The following is a 15,801-nucleotide window of genomic DNA, read 5'->3' as shown; positions in this document are numbered from 1 at the left end:
AAAACACTGACTATTGTATCAGACAGCATAACGCTGTACATCATATACAGGAATTATGACAGCAGATATCAATGAGAAAAAAAGTTACTTTTCAGTATTAAGTATCTGCCTACATGTTTTTTTCCTGTCACAGGTTCTGTAATTTATCTATTTGAATATCCTCGGAAATTATACAAGTTACATTTGAAAGTCAGAACTATGAAAGCAAACTTTTAGAAATGGAGAATATTTTTCAAATAATTTTTTCACCCTCCTTATTTTTTCTGTATTTCTATGATATTTTTAAGGTTAATGTTAAAGTTTTCTTTTAACCTCCTTTTGCAAAAGAAGCCTGTGTTTCTGAATGATAAAAATACAAAGAGAACACCTTTTTACTTCTGAAACTCAAACATCTGAATCTTGGCAATAATTAATACATGAAAGTGCATATACCACAAAAAATCATTATCATCAGATCTAAAGTAGGTGAACATATGGTGGTAAGACAAATCAACACAGAAATAGTATAAATAACAACACCAAGTAATTAGGTAAATAGGGAGGAAAGGAAGGTAACATTGCATGAAATAACTGGTGACAGGATAGCATTTGTGAACAGCGTTTGTTTAATGATGTTCCTCTTTTCTATGGGGCAACTGAGTGTAACATATGATACCAGTCATGTGGACATAATTTGGGTGCATTTTTCTAATTAAGTAAAATGCCCTTCAAAGCAATGATGAGGAGATCACAAAGGTGAAATACTGCTCTTTAGATTCAGACTTAGAGTCATGGAGTTCAGGACTATCCAAGGCATGGAGAAGGTTAATGTGTTGTCCTCCCCAACCCCCATGCATCATCCTTCCCCTCTCTGTGTCCAAGCAAATGGCCCACAGGACTGCAAAGAGGCAGCTTGTTAAACCATGCTGTACTCACCTAGGACATCTAAGACCATAAAGTCATAGCAGCAGGCTGCAGACTGATATTATAATTGACAGAGCTGCCCTAACACAAGCGCATTGCTTCAGGATTCTGGACACATTGAACTCGGGGAACTCAGGATCTGGGCAATGAATTGCTCAAGTATAGGATGACATTACAGTGAAAGGGTCCTGAAGCATTAGAATATATCAAACACATTGAATAGTAACCCTCTTGAATTTTAATTTGGCACACGGTCAACTATGACTGCCAGCTCTGAGAGGGAGAAGGGGAAAGGATTGATATCAGTAGAAAGGGTGCTGCTTAGAATTGTTTCTTTGGAGATAGAAATAGCATGAAGCTGATGGAAGCAGCTCCAGGGAGAAATAACATTCCCTAGTGAAATCTAACAGAAATAGCCTGTACAGTACTTTCACCATGTCACAGAGTGAATGGTGACAGTGCACAGAGGGTACTTCTATGTAGAAAATTACTGAGAAGCACTAGGAGCAGGAGACATGTTACAAGATCAACATGACAAAGTGGGCAATTAGGTTTTCATGAAACAGAGGACAGAATTTTTCTGCACCCTGTCATCAGCTTTCAGGGCTAAGGCTGATGCTTATGACCTTACACAGGCTGATCACAACAGGCCATGCTGGGTCAGGACCTATTGAGTTGCTTCCTTCGGTGGAGGTGATGGAGTTCATTCCAAATGTAGCTACTCCGAGGCATTAAACAAATAAAATATAGTATGCATTAAAATAAGATTATTAAGGTTACAAAGGTTATAGAGTCAAGCATCCAAAAGCTACTTCTGCAACCTTAATTCAGTCTCCATTTTGTGTTTTCTACATCTTCCCATGATTCTCCCTAATACCTCTTCACTGTAAATTTGCCTTATAATAAATTTTGTTTATGCCTTGACAGCAATGGGCAAGAGCTTGTAGACAATGTTACATGTACAGTATAGAAGAGATCAGAAAGGAACTATCTGTTCACCATTCATTTTATCTTCGTGGTTCAGTATGTGGTCCCAGGACACATTTACTGCACAACATGTAAACTGCTCAGACTTAATCCCTGTCTTTTTGACTCAGACTAATGTAACAGTACTTTAGGTGCCTCAATGAGGCACCCATATTAGAAGGATATGCTTTCTCTGGCAAAAGAAAGGTTAGCTCCCTAAGGAGACAGAATTAGTGACTTGCCATTTAATTCTGAACCCAGAGAATCTCTTCTGTAAAGAGGTAAGTAAACAGATAGGGGGAAAAATTGCCTAAACTTCAATTACAATAGTGTGAAATCATCTCACTACTAGCAAGAGCTAACTCAAATAAGCACTGGCATCCTCCCTTCCCTATTAAATTTTATTTTTGCCACATCTAGTGCCAATATAAACACTGCCTTACATTTGTTGTTATCAGGATACTCCACTATAAGCCAGCAAACAAGCTAAACATGGCCCTAAGTATAACTTAGTTGCATCCTCTGGGAAGGGCATGATCATCAGGTCAGGTGTTCTGAAGTTACAGCACTAACAAATTTATAATTAAACCTTTCTTAACACAATGAGTGTTTGAACAGGAAACCTGTTAGCAAAAGTGCAGGTACTGGTGAAAGTAGCTGTGAAAATTCACTAAATCAGCATTTTTTCCATATTTAATTTAGTCCCTGACTGGGCTTTATATCTGGGGTTTTATACCACTTTCTCTGATATTCTTGGGTCAAATCTCTTTATTGACAAAAACAATTTCCCAAGGTTGAACTGTGGCCAGCTGGACACTGCTGAATTCTTTAGCCCGTGGACCCCGAGAAACACTGACTGAGATTAAACTAAAAGCAGAAGTATCTTGTCACAATAATTTTGTAATACAACAAAACCAAAACCACAGCAAAACTCACAACCCAAGAGAAGCAACATGTTAATGGTTATATATCAAAACTTCTTTGTCAATAGATTTTACTAACTGAGTATCTACTTAATCCATATTTTCTTTTGATTTATACCAGTATGATATCATTTGTCTGGAAGAGCGGAGCTTGGAAACTTAGACCTTAGGACCTTAGACTTTATTGAAAGGAGCTTTTGCCTCCCTCCACACTAACTAAAGTCTTTGGGAATTAGTCAGCTATTTTTAGCATTTTGAAAGCAGATAACTAACCTCAAGAAGTTCAGCAAGGCCAAATGCAAGGTGCTGTACGTGGGCAATTCCCAATAGCAATACACACCGGGGGAGGAAGGGATTAAAAGGAATCCTGAGGAGAAGGGATTGGACACTGGTGGATGAGAAGCTGGACATGAGCCAGCAATGTGCAATCAGCCCAGAAAACCAACCATATCCCGGTCTGCATCACAGTGGCCAGCAGGTCGAGGAAGGTGATTCTGCCCCTCTACTCTGCTCTTGTGAGACCCCACCTGGAGCACTGCATCCATCTCTGAGTCCCCAGTACAAGAAAGACACAGCCTTGTTAGAGCAGTTGCACAGAGGGACATAAAGGCGATCAGAGGGCTGGAGCACCTCTCCTATAAAGATATGCTGGGAGAGTTGGAACTGTTCAGCCTGGAGAAGAGAAGGGTCTAGACAGACCCTATTATGGCCTTTCACTACCTGAAGGGGGCTTATAAGAAAAATGGGAACAAATTTTTAGCAGGGCCTGTAGTGAGTGAAGTTTTTAAACTGAAAGAGGAAAACATTATGTACTATGAGGGTAGCAATACACCAGCACAGGTTGCCCAGAGAGGTGGCAGATGACCTAGCCCTGAAATTGTTCAAGGCCAGGCTGAATGGAGCTTTGAGTTTTCTACTTTGATTAAGTAGAATGTGTTCCTGCCCATGGCAGGGATGTTGGACTAGGTGATCTTTACATGCCCCTTCCAACCCAAACTATTTTATGATTATTAATAATAACTAAATTATTCAGCCCATCAAAACTTTATCTCTGTAAATACAGCTCTCTGTGGTGTTCCTAATGAGTTTTTCATTACAAGTATCAACCTTTGTTTATTCTATCATATTTAGAAACTTTTGTTATTTATTTCAGTTTTTATTAGAATTCATTATTTATGGGTTAGCACCGGTCAGATTTATGTGGTGACCATTAAGGCGGATGTTGCACAAACAGAAACAAATGTAAAACAGCTTGGCTTACAAAAAAAATGTTGTATCTAAATCAAAGAAACAGGATGAAAACGTGGAACACGGAACTGCACCAAATTTGTTCCCTCCACACCTTTCTAATCTGGGGCACCCATGGTGTTTGGGACCTCAGCTTCAGCCTTTAACTACCACTAGGGTTGGAGTTCAGAGACCCACAAGGCCTATAGCTTTAAAACTTGGGAAAAAAAAAAAAAATAAAATAGTTGGGGTTTTTTGTATTGTAAAGTTAATATACAACAGCATATAAAATAAGCTCCAAAACTCACAAATGTTTTATGGGATTTGCACTACATAAAATGCCTTCTGCTTATGAGACAAAACATATCCATGATTATTTCTTTCCAAATTTTATTCTATATTATTCTTTATTTTTACTTTGGGAAAGTGACTTAAGCTGTTTTAAAAAAATAATTCCAGTGTAGAAGCAAATAAGAGAATTAAGTAGGAAAAAAGAGAGAGCACCAAGGAAAAGCAAAACATTAGCTATCCACTTGTCTTTGTGGTACTGAAGCTGTATAAATTACAATATATATAGTACATATACATCATATATATAGTTTATATATATATAAAATATAAAAGTTATGTTCCTTCTTAGTCTACTTTCTTCCTTTGGTCTTGACTTTGGCAAGAAACACACTTATCTTTCCTAACTTTCTCCTTGGTCCTGCAAAAATGATAAAATTATTTATAAAGCCACATGCTGGATGATGGGATATGCCAGGTAGGAGCAGAGAGGAGCTGGTGCACAGTGCAGCTCTTGGGGTCCTCTTCCATCCTCTCTGTGATGGGCTTCCTCACCACCTCCAACCCCACCAGCAGCTGCACCAAGGACAGTGCACAGATGTCACCCAATTCTTTTTATAGGAACCCTGCACTGAAGACTTTATATCACAAAAAGTTACAGCCTGAACAATAGCACTCCTCTTACTTGGGTGAAAACAGGTTTTGCAGCCTGATCGTAAACTGAAGCCCTTCTGTATTTTTCATTGTTGATGGTGGTGATTTGGTTTTTTTAATTTTTTGCTCATTTTTTCTTTGTTCTACTTCAGGATCTTGAGCTTGTTTGGTGTGTTCTTCATCTGCAGAAGGCTAGAGGTAGCCTCATTTTTAATTCTTCCACACATCACCATGAAAGGCCATTTCAGGGAAAGATTTGAGTGAAAAATGAATTTGGGAGGTTCATGGACTGACAGAGAAACAATTAGGTGAGGTCAAATTGAAAAATGCCCAAGTTATGCATTAAATTAAGATTTTTTGTAATTGTTCTGTTTAAATAAAAATATTTATTTAATTTTATAGTTATGTAAGTCTTGTGTAAAATAATTTGAATTTTCTTTCAGCTATTGTAAAAATAGAGCCTGGAGTGGAGTATTGAAATTAAATATTACTCATATTCTGAAAGATACTCCTCCATTTTTTTCCAGCAAAATTTACAAAGCACTTAGCAAGTTCAATCCAATTATGATAACTGTTCGGTATTGCATTTGCATTTATTATCAGTGTTAACAGTTTAGATGTAAAATCAAACCTCTGTTTAGGCTCAAACTTTGTTTATGTGCTTTATTTATGTGAAACATTTTGAAGGATTGAGATTTCATGCTCATCTGGTACAAAACCAGATATGAAAACTCCTTCTGAAGGGAGTCTATGTCCCCATTGCTCTTCTGAGAGGAGACCTTGTTCTTACAGGGGCTGAGTTATTAACAGCTGTAGTGGGTTGACCCTGGCCAGACACCAAGTACCCGCTAAAGCCACTCTCTCTCTCTCTCTCTCTCTCTCTGCAACTGGACAGAGGAGAGAAAAAAAAGCAGCTAAGGATTTATGAGTTAAGATAACAACTGGGAGAGGTCACTTACTGATTACCTACATGGGCAAAACAGACTCAAAGTGGGGATAGTACTTAAATTTATTACTGACAAGATAAGAGCCAAAGAGTGAGAAATAAAACAGTCTTAAAAACACCTTCCCCTCACCCCTCCTTCCTTCCATCTTCTCCCTCCTCCCCCCCCCAGCAGTGCAGGGGGACAGGGAATGAGGGTTGCAGTCAGTTGTTGTTTCTGCCACTGCTCAGGGAGAGGAGTCCTTCCCTTGCTCCCATGGGGTCCCTCCCACAGGAGACAGTCCTTGATGGACCTCTCCAGCCTGAGTCCATCCCTTGGGCAGCAGTTCCTCCCAAACTGCTGTCCCGTGGGTCACTCCTCCATGGGGTGCAGTCCTTCACGAGTGAGCCGTACCAACGTGGGTCCCCCACAGGGGCAACAAGTCCTACCTGGGAAAAATCTGCTCCAGTGTGGACTTCCCTCTCCATGGCCTGCAGGTCTCTGGTAGGACCCCGCTCCATCTTGGGCCTCCCACAGGGTCACAACCTCCTTCATGAATCCACCTGCTCCAACATGGGCTCTTCCATGGGCTGCAGGTGGGTTTCTGCACCCCGATGGTCCTCCATGGGCTGCAGGGGCACAGCTGCTCCACCATGGTCTGCACCACGGGCTGCAGGAGCCACAGCTCCGGCGCCTGGAGCACCTCCTGTCCCTCCTTCTGCACTGACCTTGGTGTCTACCTTGTTGTTCACATGTTCCCACTCCTCTCTTCCCTGACTGGAATTCTTTCTATGCAATACCTTTCTATTCTTAAATATGTTATCACAGAGGCATTACTATTACTCTTGGTTGGCTTGGCCTTGGCCAGGGACAGGAAGTCCATCCTGGAGTCAGCTGGCATTGGCTCCATGCGACAGGGGAAGCTTCTGGCAGCTTCTAACAGAAGCCACCCCTGTAGTCCCCCCTCGCTACCCAAACCCAGCCACAGAAACCCACTACAACCGTTTATAACTCATGATGTGTTCACAGTAAGCACACAGTTCCTCTCTGGCCACCTAATCCTGGAGATGCAAAAAAAAAAAACAAAATTCATCCTTATCTAGGCATGCATAAATTCACATATTAGTTTTAAATAGAGATTGTATCTGATATCACTGAATTTAACATTCCGACTTCAGTCTGAAAAACTGTCAGTTTACAGCTGATTTTCTGCAACCTTTGCTTACACAACCCAGGAACTGATTTAGTCTTTGAGTGCACCAAACAACTGACTTGCCCCAAAATAGCAGAAATGGTATTTTAACTATTTGAAAGTTAAATTGTTTAAATGGTTTGCTAGAAGAAATCCAGATAGAAAACAAAACAACTAATGCTGGAGACCATTTTGTCCTATCAAAAGCCAGTTTGAAGAGCTGGTGGACAATATTCCTCTTGTTTTTAAGCAAGTATCAGAAATTATTGAGAACAAACAAGGATTTGGTTGCTCTATGTTGAATTTAAGGTGGTCAGGGTATTTTTGGGTTTTGTTAGTTCTATATGAGCTGGCATACTTGAAGTCAAAAGGTCTCAGCATTTTTGGTGGGCAAATAAATTGAATGATGAATTGCTGCTACAATTAGACAATCAGGATAATAGAGAAATAGAAATTAAAACCATTTATGCTTGTATCAATCCAAGAAGTAATATGTATTCTGCCTGCCTGTTCCAGTCTTATGTTTGTAAATTGCTTTTTCCAGCATTGAGCAAGAAATGATATTTCAACTGCTTTGGTGCAAAATTTAGCTAAAAAAGAAGAAGAGGAAAAAAAAGAAAATAATAATGAAACTAATGATATCAAGAAGCCTAACAATATCAGCAAAAGGAGAATGGCTTATGAGGAAGCAGAAGAAAACCCTAAGAGGGTGAACTAGCACAGTGAAAAAAAGTATAAATACGAAGACTGCAGGGTAGTCAGGGAACAGCAAAAGTGAATTCAGTGAAAATAGAAATGTTACCTAATTTCTATAGTTTCGACAGGCTTAATAAAATAATCTGTTACTGAAGAATGGTGTTATTGATGTTAAGGGAAATACATATTCACTGTGGAAATAAAAATGAAGTGAGAAACAGATCTGGGTAAAGGGACACTGCTGTTTCTTCTTCATGAGCTGGAAACGCATTCTCTTTTTGCCTTATAGACTTTCACTGCTCTGATGGTCTGGATTTTCCTCTTCACATTTATCCATGACTATTTTGTACCTGTTTATCCTTGTACCAGCATTATTCATTAGCTAAAATGTGTCTTTTCTCTCTTCTGTCTGCTCTTACAATTTCAGAGGGTGAGCATACTCCATATCTGCCCCAGGCTTGTAAAAGCAAAGTACATTTAGTCCCAGGAACCTTTCAAAGCCCTTGCTCCAGTTTGAATTTCCTTCTTTTGCATGGGTGGCCAGAAGGGTATTCCACAGTCAGGATGGGGTCACACAGGCTATATATGCATGGGAATGTAAGAAACAGCGTTCATACTTGCAATGTTTCACACTCAGCCCAAATTCAAGTGCTTTATAGAATCACAGAATCATTTAGGTCGGAAAAGGCTTGCAAAACCATTGATACAACCACCAACCCAGCACCACCATATTCACCACTAAATCGTGTCCCTGAGTGCCATATCCACAAGTTTTTTGAACACTTCCAGAAATGGCAATTTCACCACCTCCCTGGGCAGCCTGTTACAATGCCTGACCATCATTTCAGTGAAGACGTTTTTCCTAATATTTAATCTAAACCTCCCCTGAAGGAAACAATACAGAGGAACAGAAAACAATACAAATATAAAAACAATGCAGGGGAACAGAACGAGATTACAGGTTTATATTTGGTTATCTTCTATCTACATAACATTAATGAATCATAGTAATCCTCTTAGCAGCCAACATGTGCAGCAAATATTTTTTTCCTATTAGTCCCTAAAGTCATGATTTTCTTCTTGCTCTGTTACTGCCATCATCATTCAACTTTTTCATTCTGTATGATGTTTGGCCCTCCCCTATATAGGCAATTCCTTCGTGTCATCATTAAATTTTAACAGAAAAACCACATATCACGAGCCAAGATTACTAATGAAAATATTAGATGAAATAAGTCTCTAATCTAGTTTTCAAGCTAATTGTCTAACCAACATTTTACCTCAACATTTCACTTTTTCTCTTTTAAGTCTATTCATTACCCATTTTAAAATTCTTGTGCTAATCCCTGATTTCTCTATTTAGCTAATAATTTTCCTTGTGGAATTCTATCAGATGCTTTGTAAAAGTCCAAGTAGATTAGATGTATTTCATTTCCTTTGTCCAGAAAATCAAAGGAAAATAGCAGCTTAATCCAGCACGATCAAACAAGTCTTTGTAAACCCATGTTGTATTTTATCACATTTTTTCTATGTCTTTAATTACCTTCAAAATCTCCTCTAAAGTATTTTATAGAAATGAGGTCAGAAACAGAAAAGAAAGTGATATTTTTTTTGCTTGTTTTAAGGGCTGTGTGATACCTATGACATAACTATAACTATATCATCTTTTTCCTTAACCTTATTGCATAATGCCTCTTCTTCTTCTTCCCTAGTGAAACTTCAGGTGCTTGTTTTAACATCAGCTATATTTTTGGCAATTATTAGTTTACTTTAAAACTTTTTGACTTCAGGAACACAGCATTTTTTGAGCACGTTTTGCTAACTTCTACCATCTCATTTCATATAGTAGAAACAAGAAGAAATTAATTGTATCATCTCTAGCTGGCAGGAAGCTCCAAGCCATAGAATGACTTGGTCTGGATTATTTGCACCTTCATTTGCTGAGCTAGATACAAACAGAAGGAAACTTTACTCTTGGGAAGCTGGACCCCTGGACACTTGCTATGCTAGCTGCAGCCATATTTCTAGATCTGTTAGCATTTCTACATCACAATTTCCTCAGAATATTTAGTAAATTGAAAGGCTTTATTCCCAATATCCAGTACATTTCGTGCATAAAGAAGTTCAAAGATATCTAATGACCAATTAAATATCTGTAATGAAGGCCAAGGGCAGCAACTTCAGTTCTTAGACATAGTAATATGTTTACTAGAAGGATAAAGAAAAGATACAATGTCCTATTTCCTCCTGCAAACTCTTCAATCTCATTTCCCCTCCCCAAACTTCCACAAAGGTTCACCTTCTTCCTAGCAGCCCTGCATCTCAAACTTGACCTCTCTTGAATTATCCCACCCTTCTTGCCACACCAAAACTTCACTGCTGCTTTCTATTTACTTTTCCTTATTTATACTCTCATAAGCTCTTTCATGTGCTAAGAATTTGCTTCCACATCAAAACATCATGTTGTTTGTAGGACTGAAAAGCCTGAGGCTGAGCCACTCGTCTCACCTTCTGACCAAAGAGTAAGGTGTGCTTGGCTTTATAGTGCAAAATTGTATGGATAAAACAACAGATGCAAAAGAAGAAAGCATATATAACAAGCGTTCTTCATATCATGGAAAAATCAGTCATGAGGAACTGTGATGAGGAATGAATTATATGAGTTTGTATAAAAAGTGACAGACTTGATCTCTCCTGCGCAGAGGAAGTTTCACTTGTTGCAAAAGGTGTTAGTAAATCAGTGTCTCCTAAAACATCAACTTTGCAACAAATACCAAGATTATGTTGAACAGAGGAATGCACAGGTGCAGGATCCCAGTGAAATGACAAGATACCCTGCAGGTACAAAGGGGGCAATGATGCTTTCCTAAAAGCTGGGTAAAGCAAAATCTTCATGCCCATAGATTTCAGAGAGAAGATTCAATATAAGAAATAATAAACTAGCATTTGTGTTTTAAATATATTAAATATTTTGATATCACAAATTTACTGCTGATGGTTGCTCCCACAGATTTTTGGCCAACATATGCCAGTTTTTGCCCTGCAAAGTTATGTTGTGCCTTACCCATCCTCTAGTAATCTGCTCCTCAGTACTAGTACCATGTCCTAGCTGGTTTCAATGTGTGAGGTGAAATATTTACCTTTAAAGCTGCTGTACTGGAAGTAATCTTCAATCAAATAAACCTACAGTCACAAAATCACAATATTTTCTCTTTGACACACAAATTCCCTATTACGTATTTAACAATATGAGTTATTGAAACAAAAAAAAGGGCTCTAAATTTTTTTCCCACTAAGCAGCCTTCACCAAATGAAACCATATTAGAAACCTAGATGAAACATGAAATGGATTGATGATATTATAGCAACATAGGGTATTACAATAACGAGCTTTTTCACCATTCCCATTATAGCCTTGGTATATAGGGGTCACAGTTGAGTAACTGTAGATTTTATTGGATGAAACTGTAATTCAAAAGTTTCTGAGTTACCAAGAGTTTTGCAAAGCAAACTATGGGAAGAAATTTGTTTGGTTGTTTGTTTTTTACTGGTTGTACCTATTTCTTCCTTTCTTTTTTTTTCCATTTCTTTTGGTTGTTTTTAAAGAAAAAAAATACCAGGGTTTTTTTTAAATACAGAATGTTTTTTGGGAACATTTCTACACTTCTGGGTATTTTGTGAGCATTTTGTTTGAAACATTGTAGATTTTTCTAGTTCAAGAAAAAAATAGCTATGAAACAGATGCATAAGCTATTTCAAAATAATCCCTCCCGCTACACCGACAGAAAACTGCACTGTTGATTGCCACTGCTTAATATTGTCTCCCACACATTCAGAAAGCCATGATTTCCACAGGACAGTTCACTGAAATGAGGCTTGGCATCCAGATTGCTCACCTGGCTGTAATCACCCTTTGAGTTACTGAGCTTGTAAATCACATATCAAAACAGAGGAACACATCAATTAATGTTCTACTGGAAACAAATCAAGGACAATCTTACAGTGTGACATTCTGCCAGTTTTATTTTCAATAGACATGGGGGAGAAGCTGAAATGTTTGGTCACAGCCTTTATTTACCCAATCTGTCTTATATACCATTGCATAATGGTATCACAATATTAATATGCAAATTGCCACTCCAATAAAAGCTATGCTTTCCCCGTTGATTTTCAGCAGAGCTTCTGTTACAAAGGAAAATACTTAGCACTTAAATTCCTTTTTCATCTTCAAAACTCCTTTAGTACATTTTAATTAATCCTTTTTCTTTCAGTTTTCTGACCCTGCATTAGGTTTTCTGCCTCCTTCACCCCGGTACTCTCAAGGTTACATCCCCCTCTTGATGTCTTCCATAGACTTTTCATGTTTTCAGAAATGATCTTCCTCTCATCTCTCTTTATGCCTAGAAAATAGACCTCGGGAGAATGGCCAGAAGAAAAGCCTAGTCAAGGGCAAAAGAAGTTTCCAAGGTCAAAAAGAAACAAAGGAATTCTTATTCCAGGGAATAACAAACACTGATCCCATCTAACACAGCTGCTGCTTTATCTTAGCAGGTGCCTCAGTCTGGCCTCAGGCAATCTCTGGGGAGGTGACTCCTCTGTAGTGCATCATGCAAGATGCAGTTCAGCTGGCCACAAGGATAGTGTGCCTGGGCATCCAGTCCGAGATGGTAGATGAGAAAATAGCAGTAGCCTCTTGTGGAGAGGAACTTGTCCTCAAAGAGAATTTCTGCTGCAAAGTGTCGTGTGGGAGGCAGAACATGCTTAGGTCCTACGGGAATTTCCCAGCTCACTGGGAAAACATTGATTGGTTTTATAAAAGGAAAACTCTCAGTCCAGATTTATCGCCTTAAACATTGAGCTCCCCCACCCCCTTTTTTTCCCCCCACAGATTCTATTTTCATACATTTAATTATTTTAATATGCCCTGGATTATTTTTACTTACCACATGCTTTATGTAGATGTTTTGATGACAATTTCAAACACTGGACTATTAATGCACACAAGCAATTAAGGTGCTGTGTATGCTTTTGAAGATCAGTCACAAAATGGGCATCACTTCTGACCTACTTAAACTCTAAAACCAGGATTTCATCAGTGCATGGGAAAAATGATTGTCTTTTTCAAAAGGTTACATTTCACTCCCACAGCACAGACGGGTTCATGTAGGACTTGGCAATGCTCTTCCATAAAAAGGGAAAATTCCTGTAGTACTTCTGGAGTCAGTCACCTGCATAACAAAGTAGGTGAAAGGCTTTCTGTACTCGAGGGAGGGAGAACTGGACATTTAAAGCCACGTTTTCTATCATAACTATTGATGAAAATACAGCTCAGATTGTTGTAGTTTTCATATTATATTTTAAGAGTTAGAATATGATAAATGATTGCTACACTTTTCAGTGTATCATCTCGATATACCAAATAAATCTCACAGTTTTTCTCCCCCTGGTAGTTTCAAGTGGTAATAATTTCTAATTTATCAGTAATTGTTTTTATTTTCACTTTATTTTCTGATATGTGTGGGGAGTAAACACTACACACTTCCAGTTACCAGGACATTCTACCTAGATATTTTCGGAATACTTTTTAACCAACAGCATGTGTTGAATGAAGACAGATTTTAGAGATGACTCAAAGGAAACAGGTACTTCATGTGCTAGCTGATATAATATATACTTTGCTCTGTTCTTGTAAATGTGCTGGGCAGTGGATGTGAAAAACTATATTCCAAATGCAGGATACACAGTCATGTTGTTAATTTATAATTCACACAAAATATTAAATTTCTTATTGGGTCTTCATAGAGATGTATGTTTTTAAACCCTTTAGTTCTAAACCAGTATCGCTGGCAGTGTGTTTGTATCTAAAAAATCTGTTAGATTTGTTAGCATAGAAGCTACGCTGGAGACAGACATGGCTTCACATTTAGCTTGCACTGCATGCACTCTGACTTCACTGGACTTTCTAGATTGTGCCAAAACACACAAACTAGGATTAAACTTAAAGGATCAAGTGAGAGCGGGTTGTTAACTTAAGTAATTGATTATTTAAGTAGCTTGGTATCCTCTGAAAACCTTCATGTTCCTCTGTAAGGAGTCATTATTTTGTTTATCTTGTGCTGCTTAGTGTTTGGGGATTTTATATATATAGAAAGATTACCTTTTTCCTCCTTTTAGGGAAAAAACCAAAACAAACCCAACTACTCAACTTACTTCCCTTTACATCTTCTTTAAAAAAAAACATCCCATAATTACTATGGAAACAGCTTTTAACAGGAGTAGCAGTAATTAATAACATCTGCAAATGCAATATGAAGTTTACAACATAATTAATTCCAGCATTTGGAGTGGATTGTACAGAGCTGCCCTTCGTTGCTTTGCATGGAACAGCAGACTGTACAGAACCAATTATAAGAAGGGGGCTTAGCATTACCATAGTGGTATATTATGGCTTGTGAAATAGTTTGGACTATAGAGGCTGTATTAACACATATGAATGAATGACATCATTATTACATAGTGTAATGGCACATGATTCTGGAAAGAATTAGATTTCTATAGATATTGTGGGCAAATGCAAAAATTCCACTTTATACTGTCAGACAACATAAAAATACTCTCTACTGAAATGAGACCAGAGGCTTGAAATGTAACTTTTAAATCCATTCCTTCATTTGAATTATAGAGACATGGGCAGATCATATCTGGAAGTTTACCTACAGATGTTTTCATCTTTTGACTTTTCACTTTAAAAAGTCAAATTGGAATTTTTTAAGAACAACCAATTAAAGATTTTTAATAAATCATGAAAGAGATGCCTTTAGGCTTTATTGGAGAAGGGATATTATAAATATTTATTGTTATTTTGTTATTTCTTAAGTCTACTTGGCATAAAGTCTACCATCTATCCCACCAGCTTCTCTTATTTGAAGTTATGGGTGTACAAAAGATTCAAATTTTCATTAAACCATTTTTGCAGCTGGTGTAAAATGTGTGGCAGAAGCCGTATGATCAGATTGAGCTATACTGTGTTATATAGGAGAGAGCTCTGCCTTCACCCTGAACACAAGTATTGGGTCTTGTGCTCCTAAGCCAGAAGCTGCATGGCCTTTGTTACTTGAGCTAGTAATCTCTGCTTAGGGGCAAAGCATATTAGATGGTGCCTGACCCCAGCTAATGGGGCCACCTGGCTCTGATCCAGCACATGGCAAAGCCATGTCAGCCCACTGTGTGCTCCCTTGGCACACTAAAAGACTTACTTGTCTTGTTTTTACTGTTACAATTCCTAATTTTCCATCTTTTAAAAACACATGGACAAGTGCACATCAGTATGTGTAGACCAAACCTCTATTGGTGTTCTTGTTCCCCTTTTTTCTTCTTTGTTACCCTTCCTACTTACCTGCATCAGTTCCTTCTCAGCATGCAGTTTTCCTTCCCTTTACTATCTCATCTTCCTAATCACTTTTTTCCTCCTCATATTCATTTTCCTGTTTCACTTTACTTTTCCTCATCTCTCTATTTCCTTTTTAAAATTTTATCTTCCTTTTACAATATGCATATATAGCTTCATCCTCATTTCCGCATGCATACCCTTCCTTCTTGATATTTACTTCCCAGTTCTTATTTTTCCTCTATTGTCTTTCATTCTAACTTTTTTTAATCTCCCTTCCCAATATTCCTTCTAAGTTACTTTTGCACTCACTTCTAGTTTACAAAGCAAATCAAACAGGATACCATCTCAACAACGTATTTTAGGACAAGATGAACCATTCTGTGGAGATGCTGGTCTATGCCCATTGACTACAACTGGATAAGACAAAAGGAAACCCTTTTTTCATTTTAGGCAGTCCATATGTATCTCACCAAATGCAGAATGGGAACAGCAATAACTAGGTTTCAAAAGAAGGAAATCTGATAAAGCCCTCCTACTAAGCTTTAGCTTACCCTGTTGAATTTCCAAAAGCAGTGTCTGTGCTTGGATTGCACAACAGCACCCATTCTTTTGCAGGAGTATTGCTAAGTAAAATATCAG

This window comes from Pipra filicauda, unplaced genomic scaffold (assembly GCF_003945595.2).
Source record: "Pipra filicauda isolate LSUMZ 115617 unplaced genomic scaffold, ASM394559v2 scaffold101_size5749837_pilon, whole genome shotgun sequence".
NCBI classification, from domain to species: Eukaryota; Metazoa; Chordata; class Aves; order Passeriformes; family Pipridae; genus Pipra; species Pipra filicauda.
This window is presented reverse-complemented; position numbering follows the sequence as displayed.